General features: G+C 47.8%; 1 long non-coding RNA gene across 1 annotated transcript; it reads right to left on the reverse strand.

Moving 5' to 3' along the window:
• Nucleotides 1-3,250: 3,250 nt before the first annotated feature.
• Nucleotides 3,251-5,933, reverse strand: LOC149369853 (uncharacterized). The gene is made up of 3 exons (XR_016290277.1): nt 5,038-5,933; nt 3,914-4,007; nt 3,251-3,370 (listed from the first exon to the last, which is right to left on the reverse strand). It is a non-coding gene; the product is annotated as an uncharacterized LOC149369853 (long non-coding RNA).
• Nucleotides 5,934-23,553: the final 17,620 nt, after the last annotated feature.

Consider the following 23,553-nt stretch of genomic DNA (forward strand, 5'->3'; position numbering starts at 1 on the left):
ACTCGTCCCACCTGGAAGAACTCTGTATTACACTACTCCATTTTTGTTTCTGCTAGTGGTGTTGAATCTTTATCAGAGCCTCCCGAAAACATTTCGCACCGGTTGCATGAAAACGGCCGGTAATATGAAAACAGTATGAAGGCCGTAATTGTAACTAGCATGCAGATTCAGCGCATAAGACAACCCATAATCAGCGGTTTGATTCCGGCCGCGGCGGTCGAATTTCTTTGGAGGAGAAATTCTAGAGGCCCGTGTACTGTGCGATGTCAGTGCACGTTAAAGAACCCCAGGTGGTCGAAATTTCCGGAGCCCTCCACTACGGCGTCTCTCATAGCCTTAGTCGCTTTGGGACGTTAAACCCCATAAAACCAAACCAAACCATAATCAGCGGTGCTTACCCAACTAATTAATACACGACAGTCACAAGCCCCAAGAGTTGCATCAAATACTGAGGTTTAACAGCTGCCAGTGGCTCTTTGATGTTGCAAGGTATGCGAAGAAAACGAAATCGTTCATGAGAATGTGACTAATCCCCCCACGTGGGTATGTGCCATTATAAAGAGGTGAAGAAGAAGAAGAAGAATGTGACTCCACTTTAAAGGAGGTCCGTTTTGTCTGGGTTCCTGGTCATGCAGGCATTCATTCCAACGAGGTGGCTGATTATTTAGCAAGGTCAGCTCTTGACGGGCCAGTAACGCATCCCGTCCCGAATTTCAGTCTGCTGGCGATCTCCAGGTTTCAGCGGTTCCAGCACATATCAGCCAGGTTACGCGATCCCCTACTAAATACTGCTGATTATCAGCACTTAGCGTATAAATGGAACGTCCGTTCGTGTAAAACCAGGCAGTGTGAGGTATCAATGACGCGACTGCGGTGCAGGATTCCCAGTTTAAATTTATACCTATGCAGATGTGGGTGGTCTCCAACAAACCTATGTGACTCATGCGGGGTCGTTGAATCTGTGGACCATTTCCTGCTCTACTGTCCAAAGTTCGCACTTCAGAGAAAGATTTACCTGGAGGTCCCTCTCTCCAGGTTAGGGCTCCCGCTATCTATGCCAGTGTTGTTATCGTTCGGAGCGAGCGCCAAAGGATTTGCTTTGAGTTCAATTTGTGGGAATCTACATGATTACATAATTGCAACTGGTAGGTTGATTTGCTAACTCCTTTAAAAGTCTCGGAGTTTTTTTTTTGTTTTTTTTTTAATTATTATTATTCTCGCCAAAATGTTCTTTGTTATTTCACTTCAAATATTCTTCTGTCGTTTTTCATGAATACATTTTTCAAAATTCACGTTTAATCCTATGAAAATTTTCTTATGTATACCACTACACCTTGGCCAATCCCCCCACGTGGGTATGTGCCATTATAAAGAGGTGAAGAAGAAGATGTGACTCACAGGCTTGCATTGTCTCAGAAATTATCTTAACTTCGCTTTATTTCTGGCATTCGTGCTCTGCGCTCTGGAATCTTCTACCGCATTCGTTTTCCGCATGCGGATTAAATTGGTTGGCACCTGGATTAAAACAGCTGGCGCTTGTATTATTTGCGTTGGCACTAGGATTAAATTGGCTGGCGATGCCATTGCTCGAGTTGTCGCTTGGATTAAATACGCTGGCGCTTAGATTAAGTGCATGGCACTGAGATTAAATTACATGGCAGGCAGATTATATCTGTCGGCACTCAGATTATTTATGCTGGCACTAGGATTAAATTCAGTGGGAAAACCTGTAGTAACAGACAGGGATCCCAATCTGTGGAGGACACCGGCAAATTGGAGACTTACGGAGGAATTTTTTTACCCGCCAAGGAACACGCATGCAGAAGAGAGAACCACAGAGGACTACGGCTTTTACCAGCCCTTGTCCTGTGCGGTTCTCTCTTGTGTATGCGTCTTTTTTGGCTGGTAAAAAAATTCTTCCATAAGTCTCCAATTTGCCTGTGTACTCAACAAACCGCAGGATCCCTGTCCACTACTAGTCAAATATTTCAACTCCACCTGGCTTGGACTCCCACCGCCCTTCTCTGTGGAGAAAGGGTGACAGCAGCTGGCAAAGGACAAGGTTAACTGCAGATCAACTGGGGAAGCATTATCCTGCACTGATTTTGACGGCAGGTTCACAAGACAAACAAAATCAACTCGAGGAGCGGGGTGCACATCATGCGACTGAATGTCAATGGCCAGTGAAAATGGCACCAGCACTGTGGAATGCACATGCAGAAAACGAGACGCATTTTTTTGTCAACTTTGAGTAGCAGTCTACTGGAATTTTAAAGAGCAAAGCTCTCAAGTATGGCAACACTGGCACTTTTTGTTTTACTGGGGTGAGGGTCGTCGTGAGGGTTGAAGTCCATATTTCTTTTCCATCCACTGTGTTAATTGCGAGCTACGTTTACCTAATAGGGGCTGGGCATCTAACATCACCGTTATTTCTTTGCAGCAGTTAAAACAATACAGCATACATTTTATAACATGCTTCACGAATTTTTGGGAGCAGCATGCTTTTACCCTTCTACTATTTGTTGCTACTGAATAAGTTTGGCGTTGACAAAAGATCTGTAATAAGGAGTAATTACTCATTGACATCCACTCGAGCACAGCCAAATGGCTACAAAGGAAAGCTATACAGCTTTCACAGAAACTTCGTAGTTAAAGAAAGATTCGTCCTGGTCCGGTGTTCGAACTCAGAACCATCACTTCATTGGAGCAGTCGCTCTATCAATTTGTCCAACCTGGACGGCAAGCTTATGGTAGGGCGAGAGCGAAGTGATCAATAACTCGAGTGGGAACTGTGTTGGTCCAATGTTTTAGGATCCCTAAAACATTGGACAAACTCAGTTCCCGCTTCGTGTTACCTCTAAAACATTGGACAAACTGAGTTCCCGCTTCATGTTACAATACTGAGTGACATTTTGGTCTATACACCAGAAATACCGGTAAAGCATCATGATAGAACACAATGTTTTTTAAAGGGATAAAGGAATATGTTCGCCCTTTCAGAGGGCACATATGCATAAGAGGCAACATGTGTGAAATAGTCTCTGCACCTGAAGCAGTGTAAATTCCATTATGTTAACAGCAGCAGTCAAAAGCTTCATGAGCGACTATTTCATACAGATCATGTAATTACATTCATGTAATTCAGGATCAGATTCATGTGATTATACAGGGAGGTACTGCTGCTAAGTGCACGTAGAGCTCTGCATGCATTTCTAAACCCGGCTGTGAGCCTACGTCTACGAAATTTTTCTAAATAGGCAGGTAAGGTATGCATCACTGGAAAACAATACCTACCACAAACAGCTGAGGAGAGATAGCACAGCCAAAAGCTGGAAGCACGAATGGCCCAGTAGATACTGGCAGCTGGCAACTGCAAATAAATATGTCAGAGCAACTGTTGTCACTGGCTGTAACAATGTCATGAATGACAAGAGAAGAAATTGTCTACTGCTTCATAAATTAGAATAAGGTAGTAACATAGGAACACAAAAAGCAATGAGAGGGCCCATGACAAAAGAAATGAACAGATTGTATGTGATACACCGATATACATTTTTTTAGTAGATTTACATGACTGTCACACCCGCATAGAAAGATGAGCAGGCTGGAATACCACTATTTTTATGCATGATGAAAAGAGCGTAACTATTCGAATATAGCATGCACAGGATTTTATTACTACTAGGGTGCTTTGCAGCAGCACCGAAGGTATTTTTAAATTGAACGTAGCGACCAGTAGACCCGTCTGCTTTGCACAAATGATGAGAGGATGGAAAAGGCATGCATTCATTAGCAAGAAGCACGATATCTCACATCACAGCATGAAACGAAAATTGGTATTGCATTTAACAAATCTGCACAGAAATAAAAACTGCCCAGTGGCAATGCAAGTAAGAGCAAGGGAAAAAAATACCGAAGAAAACTGGTGAGTGTGGTGCAGGGAGGTCTGTGGGTAGGGTCTCGTGCCTGGGAATAGTTCCGAGCGCGGAGAATCGCCGGCAGCACAGCTGGTGGCAGTCAACCAAGAATAAATAAGAGAAAGTGAAAATCAATAACAGACCATCACCAATATAGTGAACGACTTGAAAGCGGGCCGCACAAACGAGGGATATAGCAAAAAGCTTGAAATCCTAAATAAGTGCGCAGTTGCATCCCAAACAGTTCTCAAAATCTGAAGGCGAGGAAGCATCGACACCTACACCTCAGGGCAGACGCAAGAACGATCTAACTTTGACATAATACTGTGTCAAATTCTGTTCCATGGGGAAGCACAGATGAAAATTTACAAATGACTAGGCAAGGGATATGCCCCAGCCTTTTACACGCGATCATTGTCCCCGAAAAAATTGTATGACAAATATTAAGGCGTAAGCACTAATCCCACGAGTACACACACTGAGCACTGTCTGTTGGCAGCTGGCCTAGCGCGAGTGCTCTGTCGCGCGGCACTGCCGCTCATCGTCATCTTCTAAGTAGCACAAATCAAACCGACGGGCACCAGCCGCGAGGCAACTCGACCGTTGTCAGTCCCCTTGTCTGTCCGCAGCTGGCCTAGCAAGAGCGCTCTCTAACGTGGCACTGCACGCTCATCATCCTCTCCTATGTAGCACAAATCTATGCTATTGGAATGTAGTAAACATTGTTGTTTTTCGCAGCGCTAGCAAGCGACCGCATAACTCTGTTGTGATAACTGGTGGCATTTTTATTTACCGCGGCACCCGAGTACTAAACGCAGATAGAGACTATGCAGCAACAGTTGCCATGCGGCCTATACGCCCGTTCTTTTCTGGTAAAGGCCGATTCACACGATTTTCCGTTCGCCCGCTGCCGCGGCCGACAGCGCGCCTCTCAATGTGGTGACGCATGAATACGTAGTGCGCGGGCCGCGGGCGAACGGGCCGTCGTGTGAATCGCCGTTAACGCATTATAGCTGAGGCAACCGCACGCAGACTGCCTGCACTGCCATCCCTATATAGGCGCACACTAATAACGCGTGCGAATAGAGATCAGAAGTAAAGAAACGTACACGGGACTCACCGTTCAGACGGCTCATCAAGGCTTAGCAAAACCGCACATTCTTCTTCGTTGCCTCTCCAGATGACAAGAAGTCGTAGCGCTACCTTTCTTCAGGGCTTTACCCGTTCAAAATCACCAGTGTTGACAGGGCGTAATTCTCGTCGTTGGTTTCCAAAACACACTTGTGTTCTTCATACACGTCCACCGCACGAGCACTCAAACAATGCTACGAAAACCCAAATAACACAAAACGTGACGACGGCTGCAGTTTTGCTTCGTTGAAAAAACCTACAAATGCGCTTTTTTTATTACTAATATTTGAATTGTGTTCGCAGCAAAAACAAATTATATTTTTTCATTTTATTTCTTTATTAAATGCGAATACCAAAGGGCTTTTAGATACTTTTGCTGACATGTCGTTTGTAGAAGCTGCGATCCTGTGATCCCATCCCCGGGTGTCCTAGCAGACGACGGCGCAGACGACGCTGTTGACGGAATGCAATTTCGATTGACGGCAGCGAAAATCCCTTAAATGCGACAAAAAAGGCAAAGAAACGCACCGTATCGCAAACTGGTCCATATCAAGGATATGTTCGACGCGAGCGGTAGGACAAAGAGCAGCTGCGATGCATTACTCTACGCGACACTGGCATGGTCGACGGAGATCTACATGAAACAGAGCTTAAATGTGACCCGTACAAGCGGATTACTGTGATATCAACTGCGTTACGGAACTACGACGATACTTGCTTCACACTTTAGCTTATATGCAACAGCGGCCCGCACTCGCCGCATCCTGTTCGAGTGTACTTTCACTAGCAAGAGCCCACATGCATGGAAGCCGACAGAAGCAACTGTCTTTTCGAGTTCAGATTGTTCCGAGAAATACGAGCAGCTTACTTTAGCACGTACTCGAATTCAAGTTCTCAGCCTGTGTGTCACGTACGGTGACGATGGCGTCGAGGACGAGCTTAAGAATCGCCTTAACGTGGCCGCAACGCAGCCGGTATCCCAAGCATTCGTGCGCTAATTGTTGTTCACCTGTACTGCGAACGTGCGCTCAGTCGCAGGTCAGCCGCTAGCTGCTCGATTTGCCAGCCTTGCGAGTACAATTCGCAAGTTTCTGAGCCAATCTTTGAGTGAGCCGAGCTTTCAGCTATGACGCTGCTCGCGAGCGCGCCGCGCGACGAGCTTCGGCCTGCTCCCTGGCTGCCGTATTCGTAGCTAAGCCTAGGAGGTTTCACTTCGATGCCAGAGCTGAGAGCGCTTTGAAACTGGCTAGCGCTGAGGTGCTACTCTTTGCATTGTAAGTACGTTTTATTGTGAACTATGTCTCGTAGTGAAATAAAGATATGTTCGGGTCTACCCGAACGGTGATGATGGCGTCGAGGACGAGCTTAAGAATCGCCGCAACGCCGCCGATTCCATGCATACATGTGTGCTAAATTTGTTCACCTGTGCTGCAAACGTGGGCATAAAGGCTCGCTCAATCGCAGGCCAGTCGCTGCTCGATTTTCCAGCCTTGCGTGCGCGATTCGCAAGCTACGGAGCGAATCATTGAGCGAGCCGAGCTTTCGGCAACGACGGCGCCCGCGATCGCGCCGGGCGACGAACTGTGCGCTGCTCGCTGGCTGCCCTTGTCGTCGCTAAACCTAGCCGATTTCACATAGATGCTGTAGCTGAATGCGCTTCGAAACTGGCCAGCACTTAGGTGCTACCCTCGGCACCGTTTTACTCTGAACCCCGCGTCATAGGGAAATAAATATATGCTCGGTTTCCGCGACCCCTTCAGGAGCGGAGCTATAGCAGAGGCCAGGCGAACTCCAGAGCAGCAGCAAAGCGGCTATGGGAGGAAATTTGTATGGCTGTTATCGCTTCTACCAACAACTCGACATTGGCTAATGATACTCTATCCCAGAGCTTTGGTCGTGAACAAACAATACCAGTGCATTTTTCTGACGCCGGCATCCAGGCTGGCAGGTCGGCCCCGCCCTTACGATTGTATGGCTGTAAGGGCGGAGGAGTAAAACAAGCACTGAACTCCCTTGGGGTATGCAGGAGTGGAAATGCCATTTTACTCTTCTGTCAAGAGGAGTGAACAGGACCTTTCACTCTTTCTCGTTTGTAGAGAGAGTAGATTGAGACCTGCAGGAGTAGCGAGGCTCTTTTACTCTTAATGCAGGAGTAGCAGTTCTTAGAGTGCAGGGTGGCCACGAGCCGCCTTGAGTCACCCATGGTACACGCCTGCAAGAAAAAAAAACAGAAATGAGTTTGCATGCATCAATGCCGATGCCGTAAACAAGCGTACCCTGGTAAGGTCGTTTATGCCAACCAGGACGGCGACCATGGGCTCCACGTGAGCCACCCTGCGTAGTTGCCCGAGCAGACTTGCCGCAGTCCCTCCCGGCATTAGGGTAGGACTTTCTGCGAGGCGAAATTTACAAACAGTTAGGCACTGCAGTTTCAGAAAATGAACCATATTGCTTCTGCGGCCATGCTTACCGATCTGGCTTCGCGGAAGTCCAGAAGCACGCTCTGCCAACCGCAGGAGCATGCTGTCTCCAATGAGCTGATGCTGGTAAAGTTGCGCGGGTTGGTTTTGAAACATCTGAGTCACGAAGAGAAAAATCACTCTTAGGGAATCTCCAGTTATGCCGCGAATATATGGAAAAGGCGATACTTAATGCTGATAATCGAGGATCCTTGTGACGGGACGACGGGTCGCAATGCGGTTGCTACGCTGCTGGCCCGTAATTTATGCTGATGGGTGCACCCGGTGACCTCTCTCAGCTTACGTCATCAGTGCACGTGTTTCCCGTCTCGTGTACAAAACTGGCGCCCTACCAAGAAGGCTCGTACCGGGAAAAGAAAAGCTGCGAGGCGTCTCTACTCGGACAAAGGTGGCGGGGGAGCGCTCCACACCCGCAAATTTTTTTCAGAACCGAAAGCGGACAATTTTGCCCATCGGGCCACACTTTTTTGATGGCACACTGTTTTCACCAGGGAGGGGTCTATTTCGATACGTCATGGCCGTTTGTCGCAAAACCGGATGGAAAGAAGGGTCGAGGGGCTACGCACGGGAATGCGAGACTGACACTGAGGTTGCCAAGCCGGCACGAAGGTACGGAAGTAGTCTGCATAAAATTAAACGAAGGCGTTCTGCTCCAAGACTATTCTGTGGCGGAGCGACAGCGTCTCGTGTACCATATGTATTGAAGGAGACTGGTCTTTGTCACTGGGCAGTGGCAAGTTGGCTGGTCATTGTTGGGGCTACTGGTACGAAGTGGTGAAGGAAAGCAGTCGGGGCGACGGTTAGGGTTTAGTCTAATTTGTCAGCCAAGAAAGTTTTATATGCGCTGATTATGGGGTAAACCACTCCTGCCGTCACGATAGCGTGGTGCCGTGCTGAAATGATGCGGAATGCATACTGCAGGAGCTAGTTGTTGAGAAACATGGCGGACGCATTTCCTAGAATTCCTTTCACTGACGTCAGTGAAATTCTGGAATGTAAAACATGCTTACGTCAACATTGAGAATTGTGACACCTAGCCTGGAATGGCGCCGCACCAGAAGCCTGTTGAGGTAAAGGCGGTCAGCTTGCTTCTCACGCCCCAATTGGTCCCCTCGGGGCACTATTTTGAAGACGAAAATGTGGCTTGCGTACTGTTTGACTTCTGCCACAATCTCCTGCATAGAAAATATTGGATAATGAGCATTGAACAATAATGCTTTGTTTTTGCAAGAATATTTTTACATCGGGAATGCAGAAGAATGCAAAGTGCAAGCACGTGTTTCCCACATCTGCCTCTTCAGCACTTCCCAGCATCAATGACTTGCACAGACTAACCGTTCGCGGCTTTATTCGAAAGTTCTATACACAGTCAGACCTGGAGTTTCAAATACAAGTATGACACTAAGCTGCACTTTCACAGCACTGCGAAAACAAGCTCCCGCATTGCGGATCACCAAACACAAGCAGACGTTTAATATGAACTTCCCCAGAAGGAGAAAGGTTAGCCCTATCTGCACACTGTAGCAACTTGTAAACCAAGTTCTATCGCGGAGAAAATGTGTGCTTTGCTTTAAGATATTGTATCCTCTGTCGTCGATTTCTGAGAGCAAAGCAGCATGCCCCTATTTATTTATTATTATTTATTATTCCTCAAAGGTCCCTTTCGGGACATTACATGACTACCCAGCCCTACATGACTACATGACTACCTAAACACTACCCAGCCCTTCACTTCCAGACTACAAAACGCGGCACACCATGAAGAACATAAGTAACAGTGGCTTACCTCGAGGCGTGCAACGATCGTTGAGACTGTACCGCTGTTTCCGCCGGTGTAAACAGCAGTGAAATGTAATTGAAGCTGAAGGCGAAGTCCCCGGACAAGACCCTGCAGTGTGTCCGTCGTGGCTCCAGCGAAGTTAAAAGTGACGACTTGTACCGTGCTCTGCAGCGGAATTCGGACTCTCTACCGAATCTTCACCTGGCTGTCGCCAACGGCAACACCGCGCACGCTGTCTGACATGTTGTTATTTTTGCTGCGCTCTCGACAAAGGCAAAAGTGCCAAAAGGCCAAAAGAAGCATCCTGGTGACAGGATAGACCTAACTAGGGACATGATTGTCTCGTTATAGGTTTTTTTGAAAACACATGGAGTCTGATGCACCTAGGGAGACCTAGGGACAACCGCAAACTCCTATTAGGGCCGGATTTTAGTCTCGTGCCTTGGAACGAGTGGTCGGGGACAAGCGTAGGCAGTTAGGTAGGTTGGAACGCTGATTAAATAAAAAAACGTGACGTGAAAAGCCGCGTGATATTTGCTGACGTCATGTCCGGTTTGGGACAGGCGCGTTTTCCTAATGTTTTTTTTCCCCGTATTCCCCACATTTTTGAGAGCGCGTACGAATTTAAAGAGCGCACCTGACGCGCTGCGCTCTGACACTCAATGCCTGCTTCAGTGCATTTCCTAAAACTCCTTCCTATCATACGTAACTGTCACAAAATTCGGCGCATTTTAGGAACAAACAACGAAAAACCGCCGCGCGCACGGCGAGACGCCGTGCGCGAGCCCGACGGGGGGGGAGGGAAAGCCCCCGCCGAGCGCGTGCCTCTCTCTCCACCGCCGCGGCGTGCGCCGAGGAAATGAGTCATCCCCGCCGATTATTCTCGAACATGCGAGTCGGTTCTACAGCTGACGGGGGGAAGAGGGGGAAGCCTTGCGTGCGCTAAGACACGTCCCCCTCGCCCGTCGGCGTCGGCGCCGCTCAAGAACACGCTCGAAACTTCGAGATGCGACCCCCGACCTCTGACCAATGGGGACGCGCGGCCGGTGAGAAGAGGAAAGGGAGACAGCACTGCCAATGCTGCGTGTATGTGCGCGCCTACTCGGGCGCGAACAACAAACAGACGGGAGAGCGAGCCTATAAAGAAGGACGTTGACCGCTATCAGTCAGTCCGGACCGCCGTTTAAGCTTCATCGAAGCGCGCCCGTTCGACTCCCGGGAAAACACCACTCGGCCATCATCGGACCAACGAGGCAACGGTCGCCAGTCTGCGGGACGGCATCGTCATGGAACTCTGGTCGTCGGACTGCCGCAGTGCCCGGTGAACAAATTGTGTTTTGCTTGTTTACCTCTCTCTCTTGTGTTAGAGCACTTTAGGTGCAATATTGCCTTTGTATTGTATTCTCTCTCTAATTTAACTTTGCACGAGTTGCATCGTTTGTTAATCGCTTTGTATGTGCTTGTACTAGTGATTGTGTAATCCTCTGTATCGTATCTTTGCTGCATAAACTTTGTTTTGTTTTGTAAACCTCTGGCTCCGACCCATTCTCTGGCTTGCGACCAGTGAAAGCTGGGCACCGAACGCCCAAAAACCTCTTGTCACTTGGTAGCTGGTCTCCGCTGAGTTTGCCACGCTGAGTCGAGGGCATCTCCTTTGAGTCCGAGACTGCTACCCCCACACGCTCTAAGGGTGTCTGGGAGCTTCCCACTTAAACGTGCGCGAAGTCTGGGTGACAGTAACTATACCTTTTAGCCGAAAGGCTTCTTACGCAGTTATTTCAAGGTTTATTGCTATGTATAAAGAATATGTTTGTACCAGGCGCGTGAACCCCAACAAAAGAAAACTTTTTATTTTCCTTAACTCTTCAGTATTCCTGCTTATCAAGAACTGGGCATTTATATGCTGCAATACAACTTTTTTAAGGCATCACAACTGATGCTTCCATGTGTTTGGTACACATTCAACTTCAGACGTTTGTCTGTCTGGTAAAAAAATATGAAATAATAGTTTACTACATCAATTGTGACTGAGACAACTAACATCACATATAGCATGCTCTTGAAATTACTCTTGCTGTAGTACAGAAGACTGTAATTGGCTTCATTGTAGCTGCATACACGTAGTATTTAAAGTCTGCATTTCTCTTTTTTTCAAAAAAGGAAATGTGGTTAGGTTCCTAAATAGAGCTGTGCATGGCCGCAGTTTCTAACCCTTGGGCCCAATACTGGCCCTGGCCTCTTGTGAAGTTACGCGTCTTCCAGTTTAACACAACCCGCATCCTTGGCCCAAGTGGTATCGCAGGTAATCGGCGCGTTCATGCGTAGCCGGGGGAAGAAACTCCCAGGCTCCTGACGATACGCAGCCAAGCTCATGCATTCTCTTGCAACCGATCCATAGTTTTTCAAAACGCGAGCCTTTGTACTGGTGCTTTTTTCATTTCTTCTGTGTATCTCCGTGTTCACCTGCTGCAGAGAATGTAGAGTCCATCATACCTCCTCAACAGTTCAACAACGTCGCTGTCTGCATCAACGGTGCAGTAATGTGCCATACCAAGGTATCATCGAAATATTCATTAACCGACACCAACGCGGTCAGACGGCGTCTGGCAGTTAGCGCTGGAAGGTGGCTGCCTCTGTTTAGAGCGCGAACGTTTTGAAGGATACTTCCCATCGTCTGCCGGCGGCGACAGTGATAGTAACAGAACATTATTTTCATCGGTACGCGATGCCAGGTTAAAGAACGCAGCGCAAAGAGACAGGGACAAACGAAGAAGTGGACAGGACTGGCACTTCGTTTGCCCCTGTCTTTTCGCGCTGCATTCTTTAACCATGATCACTGACCAACAAGCCCAAACAGCCACTTTCGTTCATCGCTATGCCAGGTCATGAGAAGGTGTAGACAGTGGAGTCATGAAGAACCATGGAGCGTACTTTGCAATGTGAGACAGCAACATTCTGCGAAGTCTTCGCAGACGAGGTTTTTAATTTGAAAAAGTGGCGGATAGGGGGCCTGCTGTAGTGCAGTGCAGTGACAAGCCGTCTACAGTAGTGGTGCTTGCATTTCGCGGACCAACAGGCAGATGCAGTTTCGCTTAGGAGCACCGCGGGCAACCGTCTTGTGGACTCCTCTCTTCTTACAAACTCAACAAACATGCACTTTGAAACAACTATTGCTCATGTTGCAGATTGTTCATTCCTTATGCATGCAGCCTCATGCCATGGTGCGGTTTACTGGCACCCGTGTAGTGTCATATGTGCATATAAGCTCTGGAACACTTTGCATAGTGAAAGTTCCTTATAATGAATATGTACAGCACAAACCAAATAAAGAGAGCCTCATAAATGCAGGGCAAGAATTTGAACACTCTTGTGAGTGTGTACTCAAAAGAACGTGTGTTCCAAGGCCCTGTGTGGTCGCCTGGGTATTTTTGTCTGCTCCTTGCCAGCGCATGCACCTTTAAGTCATTTTGACAGTGCTAGCTGGCCACCTTCTGACGGAAATGCTGGAGGTTATACTTGACAGTTGCATTCTGGGTGTACATAAGAGCAGTGGAATTATCCTAGCCCTGTGCTTCACGCAGTTTTGTACAGTGCCGTGCTTGCGTGGAATGCACGGTAATTCCAAACAGCCGAATGCTACAGTGATCCTTTTGGCTTGATTTTGAAGAGGAGGTATTGCTGGGTGTCAAAATATCGGGTTTCGTAATTGAGCAATGCGTCAATGCTAGGAATGGTAGAGATACAAAATAATTGGCGGTGGGAAAAATATTATTCCCCAATTGTACTCCTTTGCCGGGCTATCATGCACGTTCTGACCTGTAGAACGATACAGGACAGCATTAGTGCAACACAGGCTTCAGTCAAATGCGATTTCTTAGTGAAAGGTCGCCACTGCGTTGAAAACATGATGCATAATTAGGCGTCATCATCTCATGCTATTTCAATTAAAGCAATGCATTGTACAGTGTTATAACCGTAGTGTGCATAAGCATGCTCGAGGGATGAAGTATGAAATGTGTTGAAAATAGAAGTTAGGTTTTTATGGAAAACCATAGCGGGGCAAACAAAACGACAACACAGAAATAACTGCTCTGCTTTAGTTTTCTGAAATGAACCAACTAAGCCGAATTGCCACTCTTCGTCTGTTGCTTTTTTGTCCTCCGCTGCAGAAATTATCGCAGAAATGAAATTTCTGTTTCAGATTTAACACTACACAGAAAAAAGACATTTTCTGACAGTCAAACATTGCACCTTCAGTGCCTGTATCATGCCTTCATGCCATGAATTGGCGACACTGGCCATTGGAATGGCCTCCAGTCATCGCACTGCAATATATTCCACACCTGCCGGTGGTGACGACGTGGCAGCGTGAAATCGAACTGGTGCCTGAATTTCATTCTCCGGGCTAATCAGAATGCCTTTGCCAGGGCCTTCACCCGCAGTCTCGGGAGACATGCTAACCATCTGCTGCGTACAGGACACGTTTTGACTCTCCCGCTGCAACGAACCGCCCCTGAAAATGCACGAATAATATGGAGACCACAGCAACATCTTACATAATGTGAAATAGCTGGAATGAGCCTACAACCAGCATGATGGAAATATGTGGGCGGAAAGTAAACGAGGCAGAAAGAAAAAGGAGACACAGCACACGCGCCATAAAACGTATATTTAAATCGCAATCACATGCGCATGTACATGTCATGCGAGCTGTGCAGCTGGATCAGGGCACCTAAAGTATCCGAATGGTCTGAACCTGGGCCATCCGAACGCCTCTGAAAGGGCCCGTTGAACCAGACAAAAGCTAAAACCTGGTACAGGCAGTCTAACTATAGCACTGTTGCCTTCCATTCTGGTGCGCCCTGGTTGTCGGCAGTGTCCTGCATGAACCGGGCCAAAAGCTATGCGTGCCTCCTTTCTGGAACATTCTTCATTAGGTGGGCTGCATGTAAAAAAAGCAATTCAAGGTGATTAAGGTCATAAATGTGCCTTTTCGTGCACATTTGTTTGTTCTGCGTTGTGTCCTGAATCATCTGCTTTGTACACAAGGCAAGAAGCACTTCGCCCTGGGTGGGCTCGGTGGTCTGCCGCTTCAGTTTCGGCACTCGCCGTCCACGTGCAACACCTCCGCCTGGCAGCCTCTTTGCACCTAGCGGTGAGTCCTTGGAGGGGCCAGCTGCCGGTTCCAAGCGGCCCTGGTGAAAGTTATTGACATACTTGTGCTCTTGGTTTTGGAGCAGACTATGAATATATGGGCATGATTGAGAATACAGTTAATAAAACGCAGTGCTTTATCCTGATGGCAGGGTTTCAATCAGTAAAAGATTACTTATTAGTGGTTATGTTTCACTTTTCTATATGCAGGTGATCACGATTCCCCAGCCCAACAGTTCTATCTCTTTCGTATTGTTATTGCAGATCTTGGTATACACAGAGGCAAATGTTTGTACATGCTGAATGAAATCTAATTACCCGCTCCTCCATGCAGTCTGAAGTGAGGCTACTCACGTCATGGTCATCGCAAGCGACCTCATTTTAGCTCGGATTGTCCAAGCTGTTGACCTATTGTGGCTGGTCACTGCTGCAGTTGAGCAGTGAGGTGCCCTTGCTCGACGGTTCACAGTCTGACTATGCCATGCAGGACAGCTGCAGAACAGTTGGAATAATATGCAAGCGTCACTAACAATGCAAACAAACAGTGCATTGACACATTGAGATTTGTAGGAAGGAAACAATACCTTCAGCAGTGTGAAGCATTTCTCCTGTTGAGGAAGCACTGAGGTCCAGAGACGCATGCCGCACGCAGGTTTCATATAAGTCTCTCCTGAACGAAACGTGAGGGTGGCCAAGTTTGCTTTCTTTGGAGTGCAGAACTGACTTGTTCAACAGGTGCTATTATCATGCTTTTTCTTCACTGTGCACCTATATTTAAATTCATTTGCAACTTGAAATGACTGCTGCATACATATTCTCTGTATGATGTAGACACCAACACACAACTGCCTAAAAATTACAACCGCATTGCAATGAGCATTGTATGTACATGCTGTATACGTCATTTTTTTCTGAGCTGTCACTAAATATAGATGAAATGTTAGACGCCATGCCGCTTTTACTTACATACCTTCGACCCGTGGCGTGGTCAAGCAGAAAAGACATGACCTGGAAGTATGCCCAGCACTTTGTAGAACTGCCAGCTAAGCCACTCGTCGGCTTTTTGTTTGCCACTTTCTGAAACTTTTCGCGTAGATACGCCCACTTCCTTTTGCACAGCTCAGCTAAAAAGAAGGCAGCAGAAAAAATACGCCATGAATGAATCCACGATTCCTTATTGATTACACAATATAGATTACCCAGAAATGTTAGACGCCATGCCGCTTTTACTTACGTACCTCCGACCCGTGGTGGGGTCAAGCAGAAAAGACATGAGCTGGAAGTATGCCCAGAACTTTGTTGAACTTCCAACTAAGCCACTCTTCGGCTTTTTGTTTGCCACTTTCTGAAACTTATCGCATGGATACGTCCACTTCCTTTTGCACAGCTCAGCTACACAGAAGGCAGCAGAAAAAATACTCGATGAATGAATCCAAGGTGCTTGTCTTTCCCTGCACCCAGCTGTCACTCGCCAAGATAAATCAATCGGTGGCGCTGCGCGTGGGTATGCTAGAGTTTTGTTTGACACATGTGCCAAACGAAACACTAGCTACTTGATTTACCACGCTGCGTCTCGAGAAACGCATGGCTGTGTTCCATCCAAGCCGGCTAGCCCTTGCGTTTTTTTTCGCTGGCACAAACCCCGCGAATTTGAAAGTCGCCACGTGAAAGGTCGCCCGAGTGGGACGCAGTGACATGGCGTACAACTTCAGCATCCCAGAAAAATATTAACGTGGTGCTTTTTGCACTTTCTAGGATAGGTGAGCTGCGATACAAAAGCGTATGCGGCTGGCGAGGGCGGGCTGTCCACGAGGCAACAAAGAAGACCCAGAGAACGTGAAATACATGTACAAGAAGGATATATACGAAACAACGTTCAGCTGGCCTAGTTGTGTCCAAATGATGGGTGTGTCGGGTCTTCCCCCCCCCCCCTCCCGAATCAGGGCATGTGTCAGCTGTGATGCCTAGCAAAGAAGAATGTGCAGCGTTCTGATGGTATGCACACGACGTGTAGATGTGCTCCCGCTTTCGTTACCTTGCTGCACATGTACGTTACCTGTACGTTACCTGAGTTCACAAAGTGCGATGGGTAGCTGTACATTTGGCCAACAATTATCGGACATTTTCAGTTACCTAATCTCATCAGATGACTAAATAAAGGACCGAAAAATGAACTTGCCGTCGATGCTCGATTCTTGTCCAATCGCAATCAGCATGAGAATCCTCTTCGCGTTGTCCTTGTACTCGGGAAGTGACATATTGTACAGGGCAGGGTTGACCTGAACAAGGCCAATTAATCTTTGACGTGGGAGTCATTGACGTGGGAGTCGGTCAGCGAAGTTGATTGATTACCGCCAGCCATGTCCAGATCACCTTGCGGATGGAAGAGAGTTGCACGTGCTTGGTCCGTCCTATATATACAGAAGGTTGTGCTGTGGGGTGAGTGATTCTCTCCCTCGCGTGGTACCCAGATCCCGGATAAGATTATTGCTTCCCCCGGTTTCTTTTCTCCCGTCGTCACCAAAAACCTACTTTCCGCACACACAATACCGCTAAATAATGCGTCTTCTAGTCAGCTCTACAGGCAGCCGTTGGAAAACATGCGCAGGCGCTGCTGCTTATGGCACGAAGGCGCTGCGATTTGCGTTTTGAAGATCACAAGCGCGAGAAAACAACCAAATATTTAACGAAAACCACACTTTCTCCGGCCACTGGACGAACAACATCCCAGGCAGCGCAAGAAATTTGGTCGAGCGTCGGGCAATTGTTGGCAAAAATTGGCACGAGCCAACGTTTAGAGCCAACGTTCGGCCGATCAAGCGGCCAACGCAGGCCCGATGTTCGTTCTGCAGGATGGGTCAGCAAAGGTCTCTACTGGCATCCAACTTCGAAACATTGGTAGCCAGCTATCGAATAATGGTCTCCAGCTTTCGATTAATGGCACCCAGCTTTCGATTAATGGCACCCAGCTTTCGAATAGTGGTTTTCCAGCTTTCGAACGCTGGCGCATGCAAACCCAGCCGCTGGCTACTGACCACTATTTTCGATCTAGACTTCGAAAGTAACCAGGCTGCATGGCTGGCTTCTTGCATGGAGTACCAAACATATATAGGGTAAGAACCCTATGATCTCCTCACCGTCCAAAACTCATCGTTAGAGAATTAAGAGTTCCCCTACACAACTGTGATGGAAACTTTGCACCCTGGTCACTTTTTGCAAATATGGTACAATCCCACCTACCAAGCCACAGGAAGGCAAGCAAGAAATGCGGCAACTAAATGTATTCACAAAATAAGATCTTTATTCCTTCAAAACGATAGCTAGGCGGATGAGTTGGTGATACATTCCAAAAATAACGGTGCGAAAAACAGGGACGAGGGGTAGAAAACACAGGACAAGCGCTAAACACAGGACAAGCGCTGACCAGGATAGCGCTTGTCCTGTGTTTTTCTACCCTTCGTCCCCGTTTTTCGCGCTGTTATTTTCGAAAATCTTTATTCTTTTTTTGAAACATGAGGTACTTCCGATGGTTGCGCTAGGTAGGGCGGGCTAGGGGTCAGGCAGGGAGCAGGACTTCGGGTGGAGTGCCGAGCTTGTGGTGAAGTGGGGTGCCGGGCTTGCGGTGCTGTGCAGGGTTCATGGGGGGCTGCGCAGGGCTCGAGGTCGGGTGCTGGGCAGGTCTAGCGGTGGGGTGCTGTGCTTGGGTGTGCAGGGGTGGGTGCGGGGCAGTGACTGGGTGGGAGGTAGGACTTGGGGTGGGAGGTAGGATTGGGGTGGGATGCTGGAATTGGGGTAGGGTGCCAGGCTGGGCCTGGGTTGGGGTGCAGGGCAGGGCGAGCAAGCAGGGGGAAGAGCCAGCGCTGGGCTGGGTGGCTGCCGAAGCGGCAGGTTGGAGGGGCTACCTAAATTCCTCGGCATACCTCCTCTTCCTGCCGCCTCCTCGGTAAATTGACACCGGCAGCCACCTTAGAATAAATCCCAGTGCTTCAGCCTGGTCAACGCCCTGCTTCTCAGTAACTGCACCTGTGTAAAATAAGTATACATTAAATACAACATTTAGGGGCGTGCGACAGTACTTTCTCAACAGCAAATACAAATAGCTTAGCTAAAAACCAGACTGAAGAGGAATGAAACTAATATTCACTACTTGTGCTAATATTCGTACAAAATGATTATCGTGCCAAATATTATAGCATCAGTGACGGTGCTGTGTTAAAATACTAAAGGCTAACACCCCCGCAGGTAAAAGATGCAACCCTAATCTCTTCGAAGTGGCTGTAACATGAAGTCAGCATACTACATCTATAAGAATAACGTTATATGTACGGGCTATTTTTGACTAATGAGAATAAAATTGGGGCTGCACCTCTGAACAAAAGATGGGCGCCTGCTACGTATGAGCCATAGCCTCAGAGATCTGCCATCAAAGCATGGTTTTCCGAGCTTGCTTGAGCCCATATGTGCCGTCCAGATTTCAAGGCCATGTACGAGTCCTGTGTATACTGCTACCCAAATGGACCATGCTGTGGCACTGAACTCTTCGTACCATGCATATGAATTGCGTCAAAATGTCTCATGGCATTGGTATTGGCGGCGTTTTTGAAACAGCTGAAGAAAAATACACCAGGTCTTATTTGAACATTGTGCCAATTATTTGAAAGCATTCCAGCAGTTGACAACATTATGAGAAATTTTGAACAAACAGATTTCATTCATTTGAATAATCCCACATCTAGCAGGGTGCTCATTTCATTTCACTATTCAAACTGCTGGGATATTCGCATACTCTTGAAATGTGTGGCAGCACGTAGTGCTGTCTACAGGCAGCAGAAGAATAGAAAATAAAATGGAATATACATGTCGCAGCCTTGCACAGCGTCATGTTGATAAACGTCTTCTTTCCCTTCCGTCCGTGAAGACTAAATTGCCCCTGCACCCTCACATTCATGATGCTCGTCATAATATTGGACCCCACCTCCAGCAAGGATCGTCCACCCAAGCGGGCCAGGTTCCTTTGCTACAAAAATATAAGAAATGCGACACGACCTCTATTCGTTTATAACACTATATCTTCAACCGTAGTAACTACCTGTCCGCACCAAACAGAAAACAAAACAGAAAGGAGACGCAGTTCCGCTGAAGCCCTAGCGAAGCTGAAAAAAAAAATGCTTCAAATAAGTGTTTGGAACCAAATCATCATATGCCACTCCCTTTCTTTGCGAGAGGCTAAAGACCTAAACGAACACTGACTGGTGAAGCAGTCAGTGGGGAAAGTACAGTATTGTACATCTTTATCGCGAAGACTTTAAAAAATTTTCTCGCCTCAACCGCTGGCTCGTTTATACTGAAAATGTGCACTGAAGTTGGGTATTGCAGGTAACTTTTGACTCGTAGTAAGTTTGTCAACAGTACTTGCCTGGTTAAGCCGCACATGGTGCAAATCCGTAATCGTTTGGTTCGAAACTGATAAACTGAAAGCCGGCAACCCTATGTTTTCACAAAAAGGTGTTCGTGGCGCCATCTGTTGTTTACGGAGGAATGCGCCACGAAGCAAAGAGTGCCGAGATCAGCATTACAAGCTGCGCAGGCCCCTCGACGGCGCCACCGCCGCCCTTCGCGGCAATCTGGCGTTGGCGGCTTTCAGGTCGCGGTTCTCGGTGCAAACGATTACAGAGTTGCATCATTTCCGGCTGATTCAAGTAAGTATCATCGTAAAACTTGCTATGGGACAAAAGTTACCACAGCGCGCAAGCTCTGTGCCCAGTTTTGCCACAAACGAGCCAGCGGTTGAGACGAGAAAATGTTTCCAAGTCTTCACGATAAACTTGAACGATACTGTGTACCTGACCAGAAAGAGTTAATATGTATATTCACACGCCACATTAAGTAGGGATTATGGGTAAGAAAAGCATCATTACTAACCACTGCATCCAACTAATCTTGGCGGGTGACTTATTTCTTAATAGAACTAAGAAAAACCAGCAAAACACTGACATACATTTATCACTGGTCACTGTAATCACTGCAAAAAACTAAACAAACAGCAGATTACCACAGCAGCGGCCACGCCCGAATCCTGTACTGCTGCTTCCGCGGCCTCCAATTCCTCCAAGGTATACGCAGGTAGGGTGGGCAGCTCCACACTTGGGGCTGAAGGAGGCTGAGCTTCAGCCTGGGCCCCGTTCGATGCCTCCAGCCCCGCCAGCTTCCCTGAGATCTTTTCATTTTGCTGCGAATTATGATGCAGCTGCTGGCGCACCTCCAGGAGAAGGTGCAGCACCCGCAGAGTGATCGCTGAAACAAAAATTTAAGTCAGAGGAGGCTTCTGCACATCAGACAGTGACACATCCACATACAGGACAACCTCAATAATTCGAACACTGTTGGTTCGAAATTCCCCGCAGGGAGGCGTCTGCAGCATGCAGACGTTGGTGAGTGGCGACACCACGGGGTTAACCCGAGCATCCGCAGGGACATCCCCGCAGGGGGATGATGGTGAGCAATGCGTCACCACGGACCCGAGCATCCGCGCTTAGCCGTGCGTGGCATCGCCGTGTCCGGGGAAAAGGGGATCCTGGTGGTTGAGCCGATGCCGAGCGTTTGGACCCTTATGGCCCCTCGGCGGAGGCAACACACCACTTTGGCCCCAGCTTCCTGTAGACGGCACCTCCGGCCTGACCCGACCGGGGGAAATCGGCAGTCGCCTTTTCCTATCCTCCCCTCTATCTTTCACTTTCCTACATCCTTTCTTACAACTCTCCTGTATCCTCCTCTCTTCTTCGGTTTTTCCTCTTTTTCCTGGCGGCGAGGGTTAACCGTGTGTGACCAACTACCCTGAGTTGAGTCATATTAGGTTATAGTTAAGGTGTACAGCTGGCGTGGGCAGGCCTTTCTTTCAAGTTCCTGTCGCGTCCCCTTGTTGGACTCCATGGTGGGTGGCTGGCACCATGACCGAAAAACATCAATTTTTTATGGCTCCCCCCCCTTTCCAAACCTGATCGCTCTCTTAAAAGAGTGCGGAACGAAGCAGAGAACTTTTTTTCTAAAGAGAAACCAACATTTGCGAAATTCCATGTCGTCCACAGTGAAGTTCAAGATAAACAGGCCAGAATTCTATCTCCCTTCATGGTATCGAAGTGCTTAACAGAAGCTTTGGGCCCCGGCTACAAAGTATCCAAAATGACCAGTGGCGATTTACTGCTGGAACTCCGAGAAAATGTCCAAACCACCAAACTCTGTAATATAGTGTCTATTGGGGACACACCTGTCTCCATTACTGCACACCGATCACTCAATACTGTCCGTGGCGTCATCTCAGAAAATGATTTTCTACACCTTACCGAGAAAGAAATGCTGGAAGGGCTTTCCGAGCAAAATGTCATTGATGTATATCGAATCAAGATCCGCAAGGACAACAAAGAAATAGATACCAAACACCTAGTCCTGACTTTTAACACATGCACATTGCCCGAAACCATCGACGTTGGATACCTCAAAGTAAATGTAAGACACTACATCCCTAACCCCCGAAGGTGCTTTAATTGTCAACGGTTTGGCCACGGATCGCAGAGTTGCCGCGGCCACAAAACTTGCGCGAAATGCGCGTCGAAGGACCACCATTCTGAGGAATGCGACGCAGCTCTACGCTGCGCTAATTGTGAAGGAGACCATGCTGCGTACTCCAGGGCGTGTCCGTCCTGGAAGAAGGAAAAGGAAATCATCACCATAAAGACAAAGGAAAACATTTCATTCAAAGAAGCCAGAAGGCGTTTTGCACTGACAAATACATTCTCTTTCACAGCCAAACCAAACTATGCTGACGTGGCGCGCAGGGGCGGTGCACCACGCAGCACTCCGGCATCTGCCGCGGCCACTCCCACCGCGCCAGTGGCAGTGCCATCAACGCCCCAGACAGAGACAGCCAAGGCTGCTCTGCCAACTCCAAGCCAGGGAGTGCCGGCCCATGGGCCAGCATCCCGCAGGACTTCCCCCCGTCGGGGGAGGCCTGACACCAACACACCCGCGGCTTCGCGGTCCTCCAGCACCTCTGGTGAGGTGATGGATACAACTACCACTCCCCGGACCGGCTCTCACGAGCGAAGAAAAGATAGAACCCCGGTAACGGGCCCAGAACAGTAAATTCCTTCAGTTCCATTCCCACCCAAAAAAACAAACATGATATTTGCAATTCAATGGAACTGTAGAGGAATGTTGAGGAACTACAGTGATATAACACATATTCTAGGGTCTGTGATGCCTCTAGCTCTATGTCTCCAGGAGACCAATCTTGGTCCACAACATTCAAATATCTTAAAACATTATACAACTTTTTGGCGTGATCTCGAGAATGCAAGTAGACTCTCGGGAGGCGTCGCAATCATCATCCAAAGCGGCGTCCCGGCTCAAGAAATCAAACTGAAAACAAAACTTGAGGCGGTTGCGGTTAGCGTCATCAGCTACAAAACAATTACAATATGTTCTTTATATCTTCCCCCACACATCACATTAACATGCCAAGATCTAGAAGACCTGATCGATGAACTGCCGGAGCCATTTCTGGTAGTTGGCGACTTTAACGCTCACTCTCCGTTTTGGGGAAGCGAACGCTGTGACTCTAGAGGCCAAGCAATCGAAGATTTTATACTTTCGAATAATGTCTGTCTTTTAAATACGGCAAAAGCCACATATTGCTGTCCAAGCTCAGCAAAAATGAGCTCTCTCGATTTAGCTTTGGCATCACCATTACTTTTTAACGATTTTAAATGGGATGATTTAAATGACCCCATGGGCAGCGATCACTTACCTACCGTCATCAGGCTCTCATCGTCCACTCCAATCATCCCCACAAGGCCACGGCGCTGAAAACTTCAGCTCGCCGACTGGTCACTTTTTACAAAAAGTGCCACTCTGGAAAAGGAATTTTGTGACGACCTTAGCACAGATGAAATTAATGAGAAGTTTACTGAATGCATAATATCGGCCGCAACACTCGCTATACCACAAACAACAGGACTTGCACAAAAGAAACATAAAGTGTGGTGGACACAAGAATGCACATTAGCAAAAAAACAACAAAACAAAGCCTGGAGCG

Source organism: Amblyomma mixtum, chromosome 1 (assembly GCF_055824585.1).
Source record: "Amblyomma mixtum isolate Tamu chromosome 1, ASM5582458v1, whole genome shotgun sequence".
In the NCBI taxonomy this organism is placed as follows: Eukaryota; Metazoa; Arthropoda; class Arachnida; order Ixodida; family Ixodidae; genus Amblyomma; species Amblyomma mixtum.